Source organism: Triturus cristatus, chromosome 12 (assembly GCF_964204655.1).
Source record: "Triturus cristatus chromosome 12, aTriCri1.1, whole genome shotgun sequence".
In the NCBI taxonomy this organism is placed as follows: domain Eukaryota; kingdom Metazoa; phylum Chordata; class Amphibia; order Caudata; family Salamandridae; genus Triturus; species Triturus cristatus.
The window spans coordinates 726,431,176-726,455,110 of NC_140595.1; the positions used below are offsets into that span (position 1 = coordinate 726,431,176).

General features: G+C 40.5%; 8 non-coding genes across 8 annotated transcripts; all 8 read right to left on the reverse strand.

The window, feature by feature from the left end:
* Nucleotides 1–1,418: 1,418 nt before the first annotated feature.
* TRNAH-GUG (transfer RNA histidin (anticodon GUG)) lies at nucleotides 1,419–1,490 on the reverse strand. The gene has a single exon. It is a non-coding gene; the product is annotated as a tRNA-His (tRNA).
* Nucleotides 1,491–2,764: 1,274 nt separating this feature from the next.
* Nucleotides 2,765–2,846, reverse strand: TRNAS-CGA (transfer RNA serine (anticodon CGA)). The gene has a single exon. It is a non-coding gene; the product is annotated as a tRNA-Ser (tRNA).
* A 3,941-nt stretch (nucleotides 2,847–6,787) lies between these two features.
* Nucleotides 6,788–6,869, reverse strand: TRNAS-CGA (transfer RNA serine (anticodon CGA)). Its single transcript has one exon. It is a non-coding gene; the product is annotated as a tRNA-Ser (tRNA).
* Nucleotides 6,870–10,810: 3,941 nt separating this feature from the next.
* On the reverse strand, nucleotides 10,811–10,892 carry TRNAS-CGA (transfer RNA serine (anticodon CGA)). The gene has a single exon. It is a non-coding gene; the product is annotated as a tRNA-Ser (tRNA).
* A 3,941-nt stretch (nucleotides 10,893–14,833) lies between these two features.
* Nucleotides 14,834–14,915, reverse strand: TRNAS-CGA (transfer RNA serine (anticodon CGA)). Its single transcript has one exon. It is a non-coding gene; the product is annotated as a tRNA-Ser (tRNA).
* Nucleotides 14,916–18,856: 3,941 nt separating this feature from the next.
* On the reverse strand, nucleotides 18,857–18,938 carry TRNAS-CGA (transfer RNA serine (anticodon CGA)). Its single transcript has one exon. It is a non-coding gene; the product is annotated as a tRNA-Ser (tRNA).
* Nucleotides 18,939–21,526: 2,588 nt separating this feature from the next.
* On the reverse strand, nucleotides 21,527–21,598 carry TRNAH-GUG (transfer RNA histidin (anticodon GUG)). Its single transcript has one exon. It is a non-coding gene; the product is annotated as a tRNA-His (tRNA).
* A 1,281-nt stretch (nucleotides 21,599–22,879) lies between these two features.
* TRNAS-CGA (transfer RNA serine (anticodon CGA)) lies at nucleotides 22,880–22,961 on the reverse strand. Its single transcript has one exon. It is a non-coding gene; the product is annotated as a tRNA-Ser (tRNA).
* Nucleotides 22,962–23,935: the final 974 nt, after the last annotated feature.

A 23,935-nucleotide genomic window follows, 5' to 3' on the forward strand; every position in this document is an offset into this window, starting at 1 on the left:
CCTATGGAAGAAAATTCACTTAGCAGGTAAGTGGGGTTATGGTTCCTTTTTCTAGGTCAGTGTTGGATCCTAGATCCAGCACTACTGTACCACCTGTAAGCAGGTGAGAAACTGCGTTTAAGTTATACAGGCGATTTTTAAGGAATATTTACATGTTTGCAAAATCGACACTTAGAAGAAATTTCACAGAAAAACAGTCAATGGTTTCCTATGGAAGAAAATTCAAGTTACGGGTAAAGTACATTCTCGTTACTTTTGTAATCCAGTGCTGGGCTCCTAGGCTCAGTACTGGGACATCTATCTAAAACAGGTAAACAATTACGTTTTCACAGTTGGTACGATTTTTAAAGAATATTTGTAAGTTTCAAAAATCGACACTTAGAAAATTTTCAGCAAAAAGCAGGCAATGATATCCCATGGAAGGAAATTCGAGTTACTGGTAAGTACGGTTAAAATTACTTTTCAGGGTCAGTACTGAGCTCCAAGATGCAGCACTGAGGTCTCTCCTGATAACAGGTGAGTAAATCAGAATTCGTTGTTCGGCTGATTTTAGATGAATATTTTAAAGTTCCAAAACTCCACACCACTTAGAAGAATTTCCAAGTGAAACAACGAAATTTTAGCCTATGGAAGAAAAGTGAGTTATCGGCTTTTAGGTAAGTACTCGACTGGCAGAGTTATGGTTCTGGGCATAGACTCAGGGGTCTCCCAGGGGAGTCCCAGCCTACTTGCCAAGCCTTAAACTCCCCTTTTATTACATATAATTTACACCTAAGGTAGGCCCTAGGTAGTCCTAGGTGCATGATGCTATGTAAGTAAAAAATAAGATATGTAATTTGGTGGTTCGCGTGTCCTGTAAGTACCAAACAGTCTATTTCATTTTTCACTACTGTGAGGTCTACCCCTCTCATAGGTTAGCTCTGTGTATTCCCCTATACTTTTTATTTGGTAATTCCATATCGGAGAGGAGTAGCTTTATTTATTTATTGAAAATCCTACTTACTGGTGAGGTTGGATTTAACTTTACTATTTTAGAAATGCCACTTTTAGAGAGTGAACATTTCTCTGCACTTACTGCTCTATTTGCCTGAAACCTGGCCCCAATACACGTCTGGATTGGGCTGGGTGACAGCAAAATTTGTGCCTTCCCTCTAGAGAGCCACAACACAGGTCACTCAACTGCACCTGGGGGGTGAGCTCCGCTCCCCCTCCACCCCCAATAGGTTCAAGAACGATAATTTATGTAAGTAAATACATTATAGCTACAGCTTATAATCATGCGAGTTTAAATCATTTGTTGTTAGATGGTTTAAATATTTGAAAGGATCTGTTTTTAATAGACATTTTACAAAAACCACTGGTACATTTGCTAATTCTGTAAAATTAACACCCAACTGCCGTGACATTGCCAACCACAATGCCGTGACTCGGATTCGAACCAAGGTTGCTGCGGCCACAACGCAGAGTACTAACCACTATACGATCACGGCGAGCTACTTGGGCTCAACGACATACAGTGACATGGAGAATTTATAATTCGGAACAGTCAGGGCTATTCCTGTGATAGGCTGGATGTATTCATTGCTTCCTCATTCAGAGGCTGCGTCTCCTCAGTGGTTGATAGGCTGAAACCGTTTCCTGGCCGCCTGCTTGTGAAATGCCAGGAGTCAAAGATCACACATTACACTTGCGGACCTGTGATGGGACACCAATGCAGAGAAACCCACCTGGCACAGACCTTCTATTCTGTCTATTAGACCTGCATCTTCCCTGCACCTTTCAAGCCATTTGTATGTGAAGCAAGAAAGAGTTAGAGAGTGATCCATCTACACTTTTATAGGGAGGATGTCGCCGTGAGCTCCTCCCAGCTAATCACACGAACAGCAGAAAAGCAAGATAAATACACAGTTGAGGGGTGGGCTGCATGGTTATGTTTTTGAGTAAATATTGAAACTGACCTCAGTGGCTCATTAGCTGAGCTGCGGCTAATGACTGGTGCCAAATCATGATGAAGCAAGCACCATGGCTCGTAGGGGACCCACAACACGCTTTTCTTAGCTCACTGAATTAAAGTATAAACTTCCTCCGTGTGTGAGTGGTAAAGGCTTGTTAATATGGTTCCTTTTCCAATTCAAGTCTGACAACAAGAGGCAGGAACCACGTGGCTTCGGAAGCTCAGGAAAGTAGCCACCAACCACAGAGAAAGAGAGAACTGGCAGTATGAGAGGTGGAGAAAACAGAAGCGGGAGCAAGGAGCTCAAATGAGATTGATGGCGTTTAAATAGAGCGCGCAAAGGAACAGTTACACAGCTAAGAAATGGGAAAGACAGACTAGGGAAAAAAACACAGAAAGAGCCAGTAGATGAAATTCTCTTCCTGGGACAGCAGGTTAAGAGAAATTACACATGGGGAGGTTAAGCATGTAACACGGAGGAGAATAAAAAAGAAAATGCAGTTTTATGAAGTGTGTTTGCCAATCCAGCCAGCACTTTTGTTCTATTTCTCTCTTTGCGTCTTTTATTGGTAAAGTAACTTTCAAGTGCATACGCAGGTATGAATGAGAGAGCAACGGTATAATAATTTGAAGCGTTTACACCAGTGCTAAAGTAGGAATGAGGTGTAGCAAAGACATGAAAGAGGTAGCGATAACAAATATGTGGAGAGGCAATAGTGACACAAAAATAAGCCACCTATTTATAAAACTGAAATGGAAGAAATACTAAAGGTTAACTTCTGAAATTGTAGCCGATAATAAAAAGATTCTCGTTGTTGGCAGGATTCGAACCTGCGCGGGGATACCCCAATGGATTTCGAGTCCATCGCCTTAACCACTCGGCCACAACAACTTGCTGTAAGCTGCCTACAAATATTTTGTTTGAAAGTTTTGAAGTTTTCCCACATCAAAGTACTGATATTCTGCAATGCGCTTTTTAAAAACAATGTTTTTTTCATCATGCACGTTCTGTCCTAAAAACAAAAATTGCAGGAGTACATCTCTGGATCTGTAAAAGGATACGCTTGCATTCAAACTCCCTTGTGGCACTCAAGTTTTTGGGACCCTGTTGCACTCTGTTTTTGCGCTGCTTTTAGTATACGACCCATATTACAGAAGTCAACCATCTCTGAGTATTTGGGACTCCTTTGTAAGTGCCTTATCTTTAATCCTTGAAAAGCTCTATAATAAAGGGGTCTGTCAAATATTGCTTGAATGGAAGATAAAAGAAGGCCCACTTGTCTCACCAAATGCAGTAGAGAAACCTGATGTTTTACTCATGTTATCCTTAGTTCAGTTTTTGGTAGACCTGGCATCCTTAAGGTGGCCTACCAGCAACCTTTTTGCTTTTCACCTCACGTTTTGCTGTATCTTTATGTTGGTCTTAGGACTCTAATCACTTTATCACTACTGTGAGAAAGTGGCTCTGTATATACTGTTCCCAAATAGGTACAGTGTGCACAGAGTCCCCAGTCCCCAGAGGTTTGGCAGAGGCTAAAGTTAGATATAACCTTACTCTCTAAAGTGGTAGCTTGCCGAGCAGTAAGGCAGTATCAGAGTACAGTGTAAAACATTTGTTGTACACACTCAGTCAGCAAATGGTCTCACACACTCAAGAACTGAACTCTAGGCCATTGGTTTGCATACAAAAGATATTGTTGTTTTATTTTAGAACCAACAATAGGTATCAAAATATACTTTCTCAGAATGAGATGCTTTAGTTAAATACTTTGCAATAGGCAATTGACTTTTGCAGGTCATAGTTACAGTTTATTGCAATAGGCAACACAATTTGAATCACAATAATACATTGAGCTCAATGGGAATTTTAAGTTATATGCAATTAATTACTTTCAGGATTACTTTTCTAAATCCAGGACTGGATCCTAGATTCAGTCCTGGGACAGTTCTTGGAAACAAGTGAGTAAATTCGTTTTAGTTACTTTTGTGATTTTTAAGCAATATTTTGCTATTTTACAAGTTGACACTTAGAAACTTTTGCTGATCAAATTACCAATGTTATCCTATGGAAGGAAATTCACTTAGCAGGTAAGTGGGGTTATGGTTCCTTTTTCTAGGTCAGTGTTGGATCCTAGATACAGCACTACTGTACCACCTGTAAGCAGGTGAGAAACTGCGTTTAAGTTATACAGGCGATTTTTAAGGAATATTTACATGTTTGCAAAATCGACACTTAGAAGAAATTTCACAGAAAAACAGTCAATGGTTTCCTATGGAAGAAAATTCAAGTTACGGGTAAAGTACATTCTCGTTACTTTTGTAATCCAGTGCTGGGCTCCTAGGCTCAGTACTGGGACATCTATCTAAAACAGGTAAACAATTACGTTTTCACAGTTGGTACGATTTTTAAAGAATATTTGTAAGTTTCAAAAATCGACACTTAGAAAATTTTCAGCAAAAAGCAGGCAATGATATCCCATGGAAGGAAATTCGAGTTACTGGTAAGTACGGTTAAAATTACTTTTCAGGGTCAGTACTGAGCTCCAAGATGCAGCACTGAGGTCTCTCCTGATAACAGGTGAGTAAATCAGAATTCAATGTTCGGCTGATTTTAGATGAATATTTTAAAGTTCCAAAACTCCACACCACTTAGAAGAATTTCCAAGTGAAACAACGAAATTTTAGCCTATGGAAGAAACGTGAGTTATCGGCTTTTAGGTAAGTACTCGACTGGCAGAGTTATGGTTCTGGGCATAGACTCAGGGGTCTCCCAGGGGAGTCCCAGCCTACTTGCCAAGCCTTAAACTCCCCTTTTATTACATATAATTTACACCTAAGGTAGGCCCTAGGTAGTCCTAGGTGCATGATGCTATGTAAGTAAAAAATAAGATATGTACTTTGGTGGTTCGCGTGTCCTGTAAGTACCAAACAGTCTATTTCATTTTTCACTACTGTGAGGTCTACCCCTCTCATAGGTTAGCTCTGTGTATTCCCCTATACTTTTTATTTGGTAATTCCATATCGGAGAGGAGTAGCTTTATTTATTTATTGAAAATCCTACTTACTGGTGAGGTTGGATTTAACTTTACTATTTTAGAAATGCCACTTTTAGAGAGTGAACATTTCTCTGCACTTACTGCTCTATTTGCCTGAAACCTGGCCCCAATACACGTCTGGATTGGGCTGGGTGACAGCAAAATTTGTGCCTTCCCTCTAGAGAGCCACAACACAGGTCACTCAACTGCACCTGGGGGGTGAGCTCCGCTCCCCCTCCACCCCCAATAGGTTCAAGAACGATAATTTATGTAAGTAAATACATTATAGCTACAGCTTATAATCATGCGAGTTTAAATCATTTGTTGTTAGATGGTTTAAATATTTGAAAGGATCTGTTTTTAATAGACATTTTACAAAAACCACTGGCACATTTGCTAATTCTGTAAAATTAACACCCAACTGCCGTGACATTGCCAACCACAATGCCGTGACTCGGATTCAAACCAAGGTTGCTGCGGCCACAACGCAGAGTACTAACCACTATACGATCACGGCGAGCTACTTGGGCTCAACGACATACAGTGACATGGAGAATTTATAATTCGGAACACTCAGGGCTATTCCTGTGATAGGCTGGATGTATTCATTGCTTCCTCATTCCTCATTCAGAGGCTGCGTCTCCTCAGTGGTTGATAGGCTGAAACCGTTTCCTGGCCGCCTGCTTGTGAAATGCCAGGAGTCAAAGTTCACACATTACACTTGCGGACCTGTGATGGGACACCAATGCAGAGAAACCCACCTGGCACAGACCTTCTATTCTGTCTATTAGACCTGCATATTCCCTGCATCTTTCAAGCCATTTGTATGTGAAGCAAGAAAGAGTTAGAGAGTGATCCATCTACACTTTTATAGGGAGGATGTCGCCGTGAGCTCCTCCCAGCTAATCACACGAACAGCAGAAAAGCAAGATAAATACACAGTTGAGGGGTGGGCTGCATGGTTATGTTTTTGAGTAAATATTGAAACTGACCTCAGTGGCTCATTAGCAGAGCTGCGGCTAATGACTGGTGCCAAATCATGATGAAGCAAGCACCATGGCTCGTAGGGGACCCACAACACGCTTTTCTTAGCTCACTGAATTAAAGTATAAACTTCCGCCATGTGTGAGTGGTAAAAGCTTGTTAATATGGTTCCTTTTCCAATTCAAGTCTGACAACAAGAGGCAGGAACCACGTGGCTTCGGAAGCTCAGGAAAGTAGCCACCAACCACAGAGAAAGAGAGAACTGGCAGTATGAGAGGTGGAGAAAACAGAAGCGGGAGCAAGGAGCTCAAATGAGATTGATGGCGTTTAAATAGAGCGCGTAAAGGAACAGTTACACAGCTAAGAAATGGGAAAGACAGACTAGGGAAAAAAACACAGAAAGAGCCTGTAGATGAAATTCTCTTCCTGGGACAGCAGGTTAAGAGAAATTACACATGGGGAGGTTAAGCATGTAACACGGGGGAGAATAAAAAAGAAAATGCAGTTTTATGAAGTGTGTTTGCCAATCCAGCCAGCACTTTTGTTCTATTTCTCTCTTTGCGTCTTTTATTGGTAAAGTAACTTTCAAGTGCATGCGCAGGTATGAATGAGAGAGCAACGGTATAATAATTTGAAGCGTTTACACCAGTGCTAAAGTAGGAATGAGGTGTAGCAAAGACATGAAAGAGGTAGCGATAACAAATATGTGGAGAGGCAATAGTGACACAAAAATAAGCCACCTATTTATAAAACTGAAATGGAAGAAATACTAAAGGTTAACTTCTGAAATTGTAGCCGATAATAAAAAGATTTTCGTTGTTGGCGGGATTCGAACCTGCGCGGGGATACCCCAATGGATTTCGAGTCCATCGCCTTAACCACTCGGCCACAACAACTTGCTGTAAGCTGCCTACAAATATTTTGTTTGAAAGTTTTGAAGTTTTCCCACATCAAAGTACTGATATTCTGCAATGCGCTTTTTAAAAACAATGTTTTTTTCATCATGCACGTTCTGTCCTAAAAACAAAAATTGCATGAGTATATCTCTGGATCTGTAAAAGGATACGCTTGCATTCAAACTCCCTTGTGGCACTCAAGTTTTTTGGACCCTGTTGCACTCTGTTTTTGCGCTGCTTTTAGTCTACGACCCATATTACAGAAGTCAACCATCTCTGAGTATTTGGGACTCCTTTGTAAGTGCCTTATCTTTAATCCTTGAAAAGCTCTATAATAAAGGGGTCTGTCAAAGATTGCTTGAATGGAAGATAAAAGAAGGCCCACTTGTCTCACCAAATGCAGTAGAGAAACCTGATGTTTTACTCATGTTATCCTTTGTTCAGTTTTTGGTAGACCTGGCATCCTTAAGGTGGCCTACCAGCAACCTTTTTGCTTTTCACCTCACGTTTTGCTGTATCTTTATGTTGGCCTTAGCACTCTAATCACTTTATCACTACTGTGAGAAAGTGGCTCTGTATATACTGTTCCCAAATAGGTACAGTGTGCACAGAGTCCCCAGTCCCCAGAGGTTAGGCAGAGGCTAAAGTTAGATATAACCTTACTCTCTAAAGTGGTAGCTTGCCGAGCAGTAAGGCAGTATCAGAGTACAGTGTAAAACATTTGTTGTACACACTCAGTCAGCAAATGGTCTCACACACTCAAGAACTGAACTCTAGGCCATTGGTTTGCATACAAAAGATATTGTTGTTTTATTTTAGAACCAACAATAGGTATCAAAATATACTTTCTCAGAATGAGATGCTTTAGTTAAATACTTAGCAATAGGCAATTGACTTTTGCAGGTCATAGTTACAGTTTATTGCAATAGGCAACACAATTTGAATCACAATAATACATTGAGCTCAATGGGAATTTTAAGTTATATGCAATTAATTACTTTCAGGATTACTTTTCTAAATCCAGGACTGGATCCTAGATTCAGTCCTGGGACAGTTCTTGGAAACAAGTGAGTAAATTCGTTTTAGTTACTGTTGTGATTTTTAAGCAATATTTTGCTATTTTAAAAGTTGACACTTCGAAACTTTTGCTGATCAAATTACCAATGTTATCCTATGGAAGGAAATTCACTTAGCAGGTAAGTGGGGTTATGGTTACTTTTTCTAGGTCAGTGTTGGATCCTAGATCCAGCACTACTGTACCACCTGTAAGCAGTTGAGAAACTGCGTTTAAGTTATACAGGCGATTTTTAAGGAATATTTACATGTTTGCAAAATCGACACTTAGAAGAAATTTCACAGAAAAACACTCAATGGTTTCCTATGGAAGAAAATTCAAGTTATGGGTAAAGTACGTTCTCGTTACTTTTGTAATCCAGTGCTGGGCTCCTAGGCTCAGTACTGGGACATCTATCTAAAACAGGTAAACAATTACGTTTTCACAGTTGGTACGATTTTTAAAGAATATTTGTAAGTTTCAAAAATCGACACTTAGAAAATTTTCAGCAAAAAGCAGGCAATGATATCCCATGGAAGGAAATTCGAGTTACTGGTAAGTACGGTTAAAATTACATTTCAGGGTCAGTACTGAGCTCCAAGATGCAGCACTGAGGTCTCTCCTGATAACAGGTGAGTAAATCAGAATTCGTTGTTCGGCTGATTTTAGATGAATATTTTAAAGTTCCAAAACTCCACACCACTTAGAAGAATTTCCAAGTGAAACCACTCAATGTTAGCCTATGGAAGAAAAGTGAGTTATCGGCTTTTAGGTAAGTACTCGACTGGCAGAGTTATGGTTCTGGGCATAGACTCAGGGGTCTCCCAGGGGAGTCCCAGCCTACTTGCCAAGCCTTAAACTCCCCTTTTATTACATATAATTTACACCTAAGGTAGGCCCTAGGTAGTCCTAGGTGCATGATGCTATGTAAGTAAAAAATAAGATATGTACTTTGGTGGTTCGCGTGTCCTGTAAGTACCAAACAGTCTATTTCATTTTTCACTACTGTGAGGTCTACCCCTCTCATAGGTTAGCTCTGTGTATTCCCCTATACTTTTTATTTGGTAATTCCATATCGGAGAGGAGTAGCTTTATTTATTTATTGAAAATCCTACTTACTGGTGAGGTTGGATTTAACTTTACTATTTTAGAAATGCCACTTTTAGAGAGTGAACATTTCTCTGCACTTACTGCTCTATTTGCCTGAAACCTGGCCCCAATACACGTCTGGATTGGGCTGGGTGACAGCAAAATTTGTGCCTTCCCTCTAGAGAGCCACAACACAGGTCACTCAACTGCACCTGGGGGGTGAGCTCCGCTCCCCCTCCACCCCCAATAGGTTCAAGAACGATAATTTATGTAAGTTAATACATTATAGCTACAGCTTATAATCATGCGAGTTTAAATCATTTGTTGTTAGATGGTTTAAATATTTGAAAGGATCTGTTTTTAATAGACATTTTACAAAAACCACTGGCACATTTGCTAATTCTGTAAAATTAACACCCAACTGCCGTGACATTGCCAACCACAATGCCGTGACTCGGATTCAAACCAAGGTTGCTGCGGCCACAACGCAGAGTACTAACCACTATACGATCACGGCGAGCTACTTGGGCTCAGCGACATACAGTGACATGGAGAATTTATAATTCGGAACACTCAGGGCTATTCCTGTGATAGGCTGGATGTATTCATTGCTTCCTCATTCCTTATTCAGAGGCTGCGTCTCCTCAGTGGTTGATAGGCTGAAACCGTTTCCTGGCCGCCTGCTTGTGAAATGCCAGGAGTCAAAGTTCACACATTACACTTGCGGACCTGTGATGGGACACCAATGCAGAGAAACCCACCTGGCACAGACCTTCTATTCTGTCTATTAGACCTGCATCTTCCCTGCATCTTTCAAGCCATTTGTATGTGAAGCAAGAAAGAGTTAGAGAGTGATCCATCTACACTTTTATAGGGAGGATGTCGCCGTGAGCTCCTCCCAGCTAATCACACGAACAGCAGAAAAGCAAGATAAATACACAGTTGAGGGGTGGGCTGCATGGTTATGTTTTTAAGTAAATATTGAAACTGACCTCAGTGGCTCATTAGCAGAGCTGCGGCTAATGACTGGTGCCAAATCATGATGAAGCAAGCACCATGGCTCGTAGGGGACCCACAACACGCTTTTCTTAGCTCACTGAATTAAAGTATAAACTTCCGCCGTGTGTGAGTGGTAAAGGCTTGTTAATATGGTTCCTTTTCCAATTCAAGTCTGACAACAAGAGGCAGGAACCACGTGGCTTCGGAAGCTCAGGAAAGTAGCCACCAACCACAGAGAAAGAGAGAACTGGCAGTATGAGAGGTGGAGAAAACAGAAGCGGGAGCAAGGAGCTCAAATGAGATTGATGGCGTTTAAATAGAGCGCGTAAAGGAACAGTTACACAGCTAAGAAATGGGAAAGACAGACTAGGGAAAAAAACACAGAAAGAGCCTGTAGATGAAATTCTCTTCCTGGGACAGGAGGTTAAGAGAAATTACACATGGGGAGGTTAAGCATGTAACACGGGGGAGAATAAAAAAGAAAATGCAGTTTTATGAAGTGTGTTTGCCAATCCAGCCAGCACTTTTGTTCTATTTCTCTCTTTGCGTCTTTTATTGGTAAAGTAACTTTCAAGTGCATGCGCAGGTATGAATGAGAGAGCAACGGTATAATAATTTGAAGCGTTTACACCAGTGCTAAAGTAGGAATGAGGTGTAGCAAAGACATGAAAGAGGTAGCGATAACAAATATGTGGAGAGGCAATAGTGACACAAAAATAAGCCACCTATTTATAAAACTGAAATGGAAGAAATACTAAAGGTTAACTTCTGAAATTGTAGCCGATAATAAAAAGATTTTCGTTGTTGGCAGGATTCGAACCTGCGCGGGGATACCCCAATGGATTTCGAGTCCATCGCCTTAACCACTCGGCCACAACAACTTGCTGTAAGCTGCCTACAAATATTTTGTTTGAAAGTTTTGAAGTTTTCCCACATCAAAGTACTGATATTCTGCAATGCGCTTTTTAAAAACAATGTTTTTTTCATCATGCACGTTCTGTCCTAAAAACAAAAATTGCATGAGTATATCTCTGGATCTGTAAAAGGATACGCTTGCATTCAAACTCCCTTGTGGCACTCAAGTTTTTTGGACCCTGTTGCACTCTGTTTTTGCGCTGCTTTTCGTCTACGACCCATATTACAGAAGTCAACCATCTCTGAGTATTTGGGACTCCTTTGTAAGTGCCTTATCTTTAATCCTTGAAAAGCTCTATAATAAAGGGGTCTGTCAAAGATTGCTTGAATGGAAGATAAAAGAAGGCCCACTTGTCTCACCAAATGCAGTAGAGAAACCTGATGTTTTACTCATGTTATCCTTTGTTCAGTTTTTGGTAGACCTGGCATCCTTAAGGTGGCCTACCAGCAACCTTTTTGCTTTTCACCTCACGTTTTGCTGTATCTTTATGTTGGCCTTAGCACTCTAATCACTTTATCACTACTGTGAGAAAGTGGCTCTGTATATACTGTTCCCAAATAGGTACAGTGTGCACAGAGTCCCCAGTCCCCAGAGGTTAGGCAGAGGCTAAAGTTAGATATAACCTTACTCTCTAAAGTGGTAGCTTGCCGAGCAGTAAGGCAGTATCAGAGTACAGTGTAAAACATTTGTTGTACACACTCAGTCAGCAAATGGTCTCACACACTCAAGAACTGAACTCTAGGCCATTGGTTTGCATACAAAAGATATTGTTGTTTTATTTTAGAACCAACAATAGGTATCAAAATATACTTTCTCAGAATGAGATGCTTTAGATAAATACTTTGCAATAGGCAATTGACTTTTGCAGGTCATAGTTACAGTTTATTGCAATAGGCAACACAATTTGAATCACAATAATACATTGAGCTCAATGGGAATTTTAAGTTATATGCAATTAATTACTTTCAGGATTACTTTTCTAAATCCAGGACTGGATCCTAGATTCAGTCCTGGGACAGTTCTTGGAAACAAGTGAGTAAATTCGTTTTAGTTACTGTTGTGATTTTTAAGCAATATTTTGCTATTTTAAAAGTTGACACTTCGAAACTTTTGCTGATCAAATTACCAATGTTATCCTATGGAAGGAAATTCACTTAGCAGGTAAGTGAGGTTATGGTTACTTTTTCTAGGTCAGTGTTGGATCCTAGATCCAGCACTACTGTACCACCTGTAAGCAGTTGAGAAACTGCGTTTAAGTTATACAGGCGATTTTTCAGGAATATTTACATGTTTGCAAAATCGACACTTAGAAGAAATTTCACAGAAAAACACTCAATGGTTTCCTATGGAAGAAAATTCAAGTTATGGGTAAAGTACGTTCTCGTTACTTTTGTAATCCAGTGCTGGGCTCCTAGGCTCAGTACTGGGACATCTATCTAAAACAGGTAAACAATTACGTTTTCACAGTTGGTACGATTTTTAAAGAATATTTTTAAGTTTCAAAAATCGACACTTAGAAAATTTTCAGCAAAAAGCAGGCAATGATATCCCATGGAAGGAAATTCGAGTTACTGGTAAGTACGGTTAAAATTACATTTCAGGGTCAGTACTGAGCTCCAAGATGCAGCACTGAGGTCTCTCCTGATAACAGGTGAGTAAATCAGAATTCGTTGTTCGGCTGATTTTAGATGAATATTTTAAAGTTCCAAAACTCCACACCACTTAGAAGAATTTCCAAGTGAAACCACTCAATGTTAGCCTATGGAAGAAAAGTGAGTTATCGGCTTTTAGGTAAGTACTCGACTGGCAGAGTTATGGTTCTGGGCATAGACTCAGGGGTCTCCCAGGGGAGTCCCAGCCTACTTGCCAAGCCTTAAACTCCCCTTTTATTACATATAATTTACACCTAAGGTAGGCCCTAGGTAGTCCTAGGTGCATGATGCTATGTAAGTAAAAAATAAGATATGTACTTTGGTGGTTCGCGTGTCCTGTAAGTACCAAACAGTCTATTTCATTTTTCACTACTGTGAGGTCTACCCCTCTCATAGGTTAGCTCTGTGTATTCCCCTATACTTTTTATTTGGTAATTCCATATCGGAGAGGAGTAGCTTTATTTATTTATTGAAAATCCTACTTACTGGTGAGGTTGGATTTAACTTTACTATTTTAGAAATGCCACTTTTAGAGAGTGAACATTTCTCTGCACTTACTGCTCTATTTGCCTGAAACCTGGCCCCAATACACGTCTGGATTGGGCTGGGTGACAGCAAAATTTGTGCCTTCCCTCTAGAGAGCCACAACACAGGTCACTCAACTGCACCTGGGGGGTGAGCTCCGCTCCCCCTCCACCCCCAATAGGTTCAAGAACGATAATTTATGTAAGTAAATACATTATAGCTACAGCTTATAATCATGCGAGTTTAAATCATTTGTTGTTAGATGGTTTAAATATTTGAAAGGATCTGTTTTTAATAGACATTTTACAAAAACCACTGGCACATTTGCTAATTCTGTAAAATTAACACCCAACTGCCGTGACATTGCCAACCACAATGCCGTGACTCGGATTCAAACCAAGGTTGCTGCGGCCACAACGCAGAGTACTAACCACTATACGATCACGGCGAGCTACTTGGGCTCAACGACATACAGTGACATGGAGAATTTATAATTCGGAACACTCAGGGCTATTCCTGTGATAGGCTGGATGTATTCATTGCTTCCTCATTCCTCATTCAGAGGCTGCGTCTCCTCAGTGGTTGATAGGCTGAAACCGTTTCCTGGCCGCCTGCTTGTGAAATGCCAGGAGTCAAAGTTCACACATTACACTTGCGGACCTGTGATGGGACACCAATGCAGAGAAACCCACCTGGCACAGACCTTCTATTCTGTCTATTAGACCTGCATCTTCCCTGCATCTTTCAAGCCATTTGTATGTGAAGCAAGAAAGAGTTAGAGAGTGATCCATCTACACTTTTATAGGGAGGATGTCGCCGTGAGCTCCTCCCAGCTAATCACACGAACAGCAGAAAAGCAAGATAAATACACAGTTGAGGGGTGGGCTGCATGGTTATGTTTTTGAGTAAATATTGAAACTGACCTCAGTGGCTCATTAGCAGAGCTGCGGCTAATGACTGGTGCCAAATCATGATGAAGCAAGCACCATGGCTCGTAGGGGACCCACAACACGCTTTTCTTAGCTCACTGAATTAAAGTATAAACTTCCGCCGTGTGTGAGTGGTAAAAGCTTGTTAATATGGTTCCTTTTCCAATTCAAGTCTGACAACAAGAGGCAGGAACCACGTGGCTTCGGAAGCTCAGGAAAGTAGCCACCAACCACAGAGAAAGAGAGAACTGGCAGTATGAGAGGTGGAGAAAACAGAAGCGGGAGCAAGGAGCTCAAATGAGATTGATGGCGTTTAAATAGAGCGCGTAAAGGAACAGTTACACAGCTAAGAAATGGGAAAGACAGACTAGGGAAAAAAACACAGAAAGAGCCTGTAGATGAAATTCTCTTCCTGGGACAGGAGGTTAAGAGAAATTACACATGGGGAGGTTAAGCATGTAACACGGGGGAGAATAAAAAAGAAAATGCAGTTTTATGAAGTGTGTTTGCCAATCCAGCCAGCACTTTTGTTCTATTTCTCTCTTTGCGTCTTTTATTGGTAAAGTAACTTTCAAGTGCATGCGCAGGTATGAATGAGAGAGCAACGGTATAATAATTTGAAGCGTTTACACCAGTGCTAAAGTAGGAATGAGGTGTAGCAAAGACATGAAAGAGGTAGCGATAACAAATATGTGGAGAGGCAATAGTGACACAAAAATAAGCCACCTATTTATAAAACTGAAATGGAAGAAATACTAAAGGTTAACTTCTGAAATTGTAGCCGATAATAAAAAGATTTTCGTTGTTGGCAGGATTCGAACCTGTGCGGGGATACCCCAATGGATTTCGAGTCCATCGCCTTAACCACTCGGCCACAACAACTTGCTGTAAGCTGCCTACAAATATTTTGTTTGAAAGTTTTGAAGTTTTCCCACATCAAAGTACTGATATTCTGCAATGCGCTTTTTAAAAACAATGTTTTTTTCATCATGCACGTTCTGTCCTAAAAACAAAAATTGCATGAGTATATCTCTGGATCTGTAAAAGGATACGCTTGCATTCAAACTCCCTTGTGGCACTCAAGTTTTTTGGACCCTGTTGCACTCTGTTTTTGCGCTGCTTTTAGTCTACGACCCATATTACAGAAGTCAACCATCTCTGAGTATTTGGGACTCCTTTGTAAGTGCCTTATCTTTAATCCTTGAAAAGCTCTATAATAAAGGGGTCTGTCAAAGATTGCTTGAATGGAAGATAAAAGAAGGCCCACTTGTCTCACCAAATGCAGTAGAGAAACCTGATGTTTTACTCATGTTATCCTTTGTTCAGTTTTTGGTAGACCTGGCATCCTTAAGGTGGCCTACCAGCAACCTTTTTGCTTTTCACCTCACGTTTTGCTGTATCTTTATGTTGGCCTTAGCACTCTAATCACTTTATCACTACTGTGAGAAAGTGGCTCTGTATATACTGTTCCCAAATAGGTACAGTGTGCACAGAGTCCCCAGTCCCCAGAGGTTAGGCAGAGGCTAAAGTTAGATATAACCTTACTCTCTAAAGTGGTAGCTTGCCGAGCAGTAAGGCAGTATCAGAGTACAGTGTAAAACATTTGTTGTACACACTCAGTCAGCAAATGGTCTCACACACTCAAGAACTGAACTCTAGGCCATTGGTTTGCATACAAAAGATATTGTTGTTTTATTTTAGAACCAACAATAGGTATCAAAATATACTTTCTCAGAATGAGATGCTTTAGTTAAATACTTTGCAATAGGCAATTGACTTTTGCAGGTCATAGTTACAGTTTATTGCAATAGGCAACACAATTTGAATCACAATAATACATTGAGCTCAATGGGAATTTTAAGTTATATGCAATTAATTACTTTCAGGATTACTTTTCTAAATCCAGGACTGGATCCTAGATTCAGTCCTGGGACAGTTCTTGGAAACAAGTGAGTAAATTCGTTTTAGTTACTGTTGTGATTTTTAAGCAATATTTTGCTATTTTAAAAGTTGACACTTCGAAACTTTTGCTGATCAAATTACCAATGTTATCCTATGGAAGGAAATTCACTTAGCAGGTAAGTGGGGTTATGGTTACTTTTTCTAGGTCAGTGTTGGATCCTAGATCCAGCACTACTGTACCACCTGTAAGCAGTTGAGAAACTGCGTTTAAGTTATACAGGCGATTTTTAAGGAATATTTACATGTTTGCAAAATCGACACTTAGAAGAAATTTCACAGAAAAACACTCAATGGTTTCCTATGGAAGAAAATTCAAGTTATGGGTAAAGTACGTTCTCGTTACTTTTGTAATCCAGTGCTGGGCTCCTAGGCTCAGTACTGGGACATCTATCTAAAACAGGTAAACAATTACGTTTTCACAGTTGGTACGATTTTTAAAGAATATTTGTAAGTTTCAAAAATCGACACTTAGAAAATTTTCAGCAAAAAGCAGGCAATGATATCCCATGGAAGGAAATTCGAGTTACTGGTAAGTACGGTTAAAATTACATTTCAGGGTCAGTACTGAGCTCCAAGATGCAGCACTGAGGTCTCTCCTGATAACAGGTGAGTAAATCAGAATTCGTTGTTCGGCTGATTTTAGATGAATATTTTAAAGTTCCAAAACTCCACACCACTTAGAAGAATTTCCAAGTGAAACCACTCAATGTTAGCCTATGGAAGAAAAGTGAGTTATCGGCTTTTAGGTAAGTACTCGACTGGCAGAGTTATGGTTCTGGGCATAGACTCAGGGGTCTCCCAGGGGAGTCCCAGCCTACTTGCCAAGCCTTAAACTCCCCTTTTATTACATATAATTTACACCTAAGGTAGGCCCTAGGTAGTCCTAGGTGCATGATGCTATGTAAGTAAAAAATAAGATATGTACTTTGGTGGTTCGCGTGTCCTGTAAGTACCAAACAGTCTATTTCATTTTTCACTACTGTGAGGTCTACCCCTCTCATAGGTTAGCTCTGTGTATTCCCCTATACTTTTTATTTGGTAATTCCATATCGGAGAGGAGTAGCTTTATTTATTTATTGAAAATCCTACTTACTGGTGAGGTTGGATTTAACTTTACTATTTTAGAAATGCCACTTTTAGAGAGTGAACATTTCTCTGCACTTACTGCTCTATTTGCCTGAAACCTGGCCCCAATACACGTCTGGATTGGGCTGGGTGACAGCAAAATTTGTGCCTTCCCTCTAGAGAGCCACAACACAGGTCACTCAACTGCACCTGGGGGGTGAGCTCCGCTCCCCCTCCACCCCCAATAGGTTCAAGAACGATAATTTATGTAAGTAAATACATTATAGCTACAGCTTATAATCATGCGAGTTTAAATCATTTGTTGTTAGATGGTTTAAATATTTGAAAGGATCTGTTTTTAATAGACATTTTACAAAAACCACTGGCACATTTGCTAATTCTGTAAAATTAACACCCAACTGCCGTGACATTGCCAACCACAATGCCGTGACTCGGATTCAAACCAAGGTTGCTGCGGCCACAACGCAGAGTACTAACCACTATACGATCACGGCGAGCTACTTGGGCTCAACGACATACAGTGACATGGAGAATTTATAATTCGGAACACTCAGGGCTATTCCTGTGATAGGCTGGATGTATTCATTGCTTCCTCATTCCTCATTCAGAGGCTGCGTCTCCTCAGTGGTTGATAGGCTGAAACCGTTTCCTGGCCGCCTGCTTGTGAAATGCCAGGAGTCAAAGTTCACACATTACACTTGCGGACCTGTGATGGGACACCAATGCAGAGAAACCCACCTGGCACAGACCTTCTATTCTGTCTATTAGACCTGCATCTTCCCTGCATCTTTCAAGCCATTTGTATGTGAAGCAAGAAAGAGTTAGAGAGTGATCCATCTACACTTTTATAGGGAGGATGTCGCCGTGAGCTCCTCCCAGCTAATCACACGAACAGCAGAAAAGCAAGATAAATACACAGTTGAGGGGTGGGCTGCATGGTTATGTTTTTAAGTAAATATTGAAACTGACCTCAGTGGCTCATTAGCAGAGCTGCGGCTAATGACTGGTGCCAAATCATGATGAAGCAAGCACCATGGCTCGTAGGGGACCCACAACACGCTTTTCTTAGCTCACTGAATTAAAGTATAAACTTCCGCCGTGTGTGAGTGGTAAAGGCTTGTTAATATGGTTCCTTTTCCAATTCAAGTCTGACAACAAGAGGCAGGAACCACGTGGCTTCGGAAGCTCAGGAAAGTAGCCACCAACCACAGAGAAAGAGAGAACTGGCAGTATGAGAGGTGGAGAAAACAGAAGCGGGAGCAAGGAGCTCAAATGAGATTGATGGCGTTTAAATAGAGCGCGTAAAGGAACAGTTACACAGCTAAGAAATGGGAAAGACAGACTAGGGAAAAAAACACAGAAAGAGCCTGTAGATGAAATTCTCTTCCTGGGACAGGAGGTTAAGAGAAATTACACATGGGGAGGTTAAGCATGTAACACGGGGGAGAATAAAAAAGAAAATGCAGTTTTATGAAGTGTGTTTGCCAATCCAGCCAGCACTTTTGTTCTATTTCTCTCTTTGCGTCTTTTATTGGTAAAGTAACTTTCAAGTGCATGCGCAGGTATGAATGAGAGAGCAACGGTATAATAATTTGAAGCGTTTACACCAGTGCTAAAGTAGGAATGAGGTGTAGCAAAGACATGAAAGAGGTAGCGATAACAAATATGTGGAGAGGCAATAGTGACACAAAAATAAGCCACCTATTTATAAAACTGAAATGGAAGAAATACTAAAGGTTAACTTCTGAAATTGTAGCCGATAATAAAAAGATTTTCGTTGTTGGCAGGATTCGAACCTGTGCGGGGATACCCCAATGGATTTCGAGTCCATCGCCTTAACAACTCGGCCACAACAACTTGCTGTAAGCTGCCTACAAATATTTTGTTTGAAAGTTTTGAAGTTTTCCCACATCAAAGTACTGATATTCTGCAATGCGCTTTTTAAAAACAATGTTTTTTTCATCATGCACGTTCTGTCCTAAAAACAAAAATTGCATGAGTATATCTCTGGATCTGTAAAAGGATACGCTTGCATTCAAACTCCCTTGTGGCACTCAAGTTTTTTGGACCCTGTTGCACTCTGTTTTTGCGCTGCTTTTAGTCTACGACCCATATTACAGAAGTCAACCATCTCTGAGTATTTGGGACTCCTTTGTAAGTGCCTTATCTTTAATCCTTGAAAAGCTCTATAAGAAAGGGGTCTGTCAAAGATTGCTTGAATGGAAGATAAAAGAAGGCCCACTTGTCTCACCAAATGCAGTAGAGAAACCTGATGTTTTACTCATGTTATCCTTAGTTCAGTTTTTGGTAGACCTGGCATCCTTAAGGTGGCCTACCAGCAACCTTTTTGCTTTTCACCTCACGTTTTGCTGTATCTTTATGTTGGCCTTAGCACTCTAATCACTTTATCACTACTGTGAGAAAGTGGCTCTGTTTATACTGTTCCCAAATAGGTACAGTGTGCACAGAGTCCCCAGTCCCCAGAGGTTAGGCAGAGGCTAAAGTTAGATATAACCTTACTCTCTAAAGTGGTAGCTTGCCGAGCAGTAAGGCAGTATCAGAGTACAGTGTAAAACATTTGTTGTACACACTCAGTCAGCAAATGGTCTCACACACTCAAGAACTGAACTCTAGGCCATTGGTTTGCATACAAAAGATATTGTTGTTTTATTTTAGAACCAACAATAGGTATCAAAATATACTTTCTCAGAATGAGATGCTTTAGTTAAATACTTTGCAATAGGCAATTGACTTTTGCAGGTCATAGTTACAGTTTATTGCAATAGGCAACACAATTTGAATCACAATAATACATTGAGCTCAATGGGAATTTTAAGTTATATGCAATTAATTACTTTCAGGATTACTTTTCTAAATCCAGGACTGGATCCTAGATTCAGTCCTGGGACAGTTCTTGGAAACAAGTGAGTAAATTCGTTTTAGTTACTGTTGTGATTTTTAAGCAATATTTTGCTATTTTAAAAGTTGACACTTCGAAACTTTTGCTGATCAAATTACCAATGTTATGCTATGGAAGGAAATTCACTTAGCAGGTAAGTGGGGTTATGGTTACTTTTTCTAGGTCAGTGTTGGATCCTAGATCCAGCACTACTGTACCACCTGTAAGCAGTTGAGAAACTGCGTTTAAGTTATACAGGCGATTTTTAAGGAATATTTACATGTTTGCAAAATCGACACTTAGAAGAAATTTCACAGAAAAACAGTCAATGGTTTCCTATGGAAGAAAATTCAAGTTACGGGTAAAGTACGTTCTCGTTACTTTTGTAATCCAGTGCTGGGCTCCTAGGCTCAGTACTGGGACATCTATCTAAAACAGGTAAACAATTACGTTTTCACAGTTGGTACGATTTTTAAAGAATATTTGTAAGTTTCAAAAATCGACACTTAGAAAATTTTCAGCAAAAAGCAGGCAATGATATCCCATGGAAGGAAATTCGAGTTACTGGTAAGTACGGTTAAAATTACATTTCAGGGTCAGTACTGAACTCCAAGATGCAGCACTGAGGTCTCTCCTGATAACAGGTGAGTAAATCAGAATTCGTTGTTCGGCTGATTTTAGATGAATATTTTAAAGTTCCAAAACTCCACACCACTTAGAAGAATTTCCAAGTGAAACCACTCAATGTTAGCCTATGGAAGAAAAGTGAGTTATCGGCTTTTAGGTAAGTACTCGACTGGCAGAGTTATGGTTCTGGGCATAGACTCAGGGGTCTCCCAGGGGAGTCCCAGCCTACTTGCCAAGCCTTAAACTCCCCTTTTATTACATATAATTTACACCTAAGGTAGGCCCTAGGTAGTCCTAGGTGCATGATGCTATGTAAGTAAAAAATAAGATATGTACTTTGGTGGTTCGCGTGTCCTTTAAGTACCAAACAGTCTATTTCATTTTTCACTACTGTGAGGTCTACCCCTCTCATAGGTTAGCTCTGTGTATTCCCCTATACTTTTTATTTGGTAATTCCATATCGGAGAGGAGTAGCTTTATTTATTTATTGAAAATCCTACTTACTGGTGAGGTTGGATTTAACTTTACTATTTTAGAAATGCCACTTTTAGAGAGTGAACATTTCTCTGCACTTACTGCTCTATTTGCCTGAAACCTGGCCCCAATACACGTCTGGATTGGGCTGGGTGACAGCAAAATTTGTGCCTTCCCTCTAGAGAGCCACAACACAGGTCACTCAACTGCACCTGGGGGGTGAGCTCCGCTTCCCCTCCACCCCCAATAGGTTCAAGAACGATAATTTATGTAAGTAAATACATTATAGCTACAGCTTATAATCATGCGAGTTTAAATCATTTGTTGTTAGATGGTTTAAATATTTGAAAGGATCTGTTTTTAATATACATTTTACAAAAACCACTGGTACATTTGCTAATTCTGTAAAATTAACACCCAACTGCCGTGACATTGCCAACCACAATGCCGTGACTCGGATTCGAACCGAGGTTGCTGCGGCCACAACGCAGAGTACTAACCACTATACGATCACGGCGAGCTACTTGGGCTCAACGACATACAGTGACATGGAGAATTTATAATTCGGAACACTCAGGGCTGTTCCTGTGATAGGCTGGATGTATTCATTGCTTCCTCATTCCTCATTCAGAGGCTGCGTCTCCTCAGTGGTAGATAGGCTGAAACCGTTTCCTGGCCGCCTGCTTGTGAAATGCCAGGAGTCAAAGATCACACATTCCACTTACGGACCTGTGATGGGACACCAATGCAGAGAAACCCACCTGGCACAGACCTTCTATTCTGTCTATTAGACCTGCATCTTCCCTGCACCTTTCAAGCCATTTGTATGTGAAGCAAGAAAGAGTTAGAGAGTGATCCATCTACACTTTTATAGGGAGGATGTCGCCGTGAGCTCCTCCCAGCTAATCACACGAACAGCAGAAAAGCAAGATAAATACACAGTTGAGGGGTGGGCTGCATGGTTATATTTTTGAGTAAATATTGAAACTGACCTCAGTGGCTCATTAGCAGAGCTGCGGCTAATGACTGGTGCCAAATCATGATGAAGCAAGCACCATGGCTCGTAGGGGACCCACAACACGCTTTTCTTAGCTCACTGAATTAAAGTATAAACTTCCGCCGTGTGTGAGTGGTAAAGGCTTGTTAATATGGTTCCTTTTCCAATTCAAGTCTGACAACAAGAGGCAGGAACCACGTGGCTTCGGAAGCTCAGGAAAGTAGCCACCAACCACAGAGAAAGAGAGAACTGGCAGTATGAGAGGTGGAGAAAACAGAAGCGGGAGCAAGGAGCTCAAATGAGATTGATGGCGTTTAAATAGAGAGCGTAAAGGAACAGTTACACAGCTAAGAAATGGGAAAGACAGACTAGGGAAAAAAACACAGAAAGGGCCTGTAGATGAAATTCTCTTGCTGGGACAGCAGGTTAAGAGAAATTACACATGGGGAGGTTAAGCATGTGACACGGGGGAGAATAAAAAAGAAAATGCAGTTTTATGAAGTGTGTTTGCCAATCCAGCCAGCACTTTTGTTCTATTTCTCTCTTTGCGTCTTTTATTGGTAAAGTAACTTTCAAGTGCATGCGCAGGTATGAATGAGAGAGCAACGGTATAATAATTTGAAGCGTTTACACCAGTGCTAAAGTAGGAATGAGGTGTAGCAAAGACATGAAAGAGGTAGCGATAACAAATATGTGGAGAGGCAATAGTGATACAAAAATAAGCCACCTAGTTATAAAACTGAAATGGAAGAAATACTAAAGGTTAACTTCTGAAATTGTAGCCGATAATAAAAAGATCCTCGTTGTTGGCAGGATTCGAACCTACGCGGGAATACCCCAATGGATTTCGAGTCCATTGCCTTAACCACTCGGCCACAACAACTTGCTGTAAGCTGCCTACAAATATTTTGTTTGAAAGTTTTGATGTTTTCCCACATCAAAGTACTGATATTCTGCAATGCGCTTTTTAAAAACAATGTTTTTTTCATCATGCACGTTCTGTCCTAAAAACAAAAATTGCATGAGTATATCTCTGGATCTGTAAAAGGATACGCTTGCATTCAAACTCTCTTGTGGCACTCAAGTTTTTTGGACCCTGTTGCACTCTGTTTTTGCGCTGCTTTTAGTCTACGACCCATATTACAGAAGTCAACCATCTCTGAGTATTTGGGACTCCTTTGTAAGTGCCTTATCTCTAATCCTTGAAAAGCTCTATAATAAAGGGGTCTGTCAAAGATTGCTTGAATGGAAGATAAAAGAAGGCCCACTTGTCTCACCAAATGCAGTAGAGAAACCTGATGTTTTACTCATGTTATCCTTAGTTCAGTTTTTGTTAGACCTGGCATCCTTAAGGTGGCCTACCAGCAACCTTTTTGCTTTTCACCTCAAGTTTTGCTGTATCTTTATGTTGGCCTTAGGACTCTAATCACTTTATCACTACTGTGAGAAAGTGGCTCTGTATATACTGTTCCCAAATAGGTACAGTGTGCACAGAGTCCCCAGTCCCCAGAGGTTTGGCAGAGGCTAAAGTTAGATATAACCTTACTCTCTAAAGTGGTAGCTTGCCGAGCAGTAAGGCAGTATCAGAGTACAGTGTAAAACATTTGTTGTACACACTCAGTCAGCAAATGGTCTCACACACTCAAGAACTGAACTCTAGGCCATTGGTTTGCATACAAAAGATATTGTTGTTTTATTTTAGAACCAACAATTGGTATCAAAATATACTTTCTCAGAATGAGATGCTTTAGTTAAATACTTTGCAATAGGCAATTGACTTTTGCAGGTCATAGTTACAGTTTATTGCAATAGGCAACACAATTTGAATCACAATAATACATTGAGCTCAATGGGAAT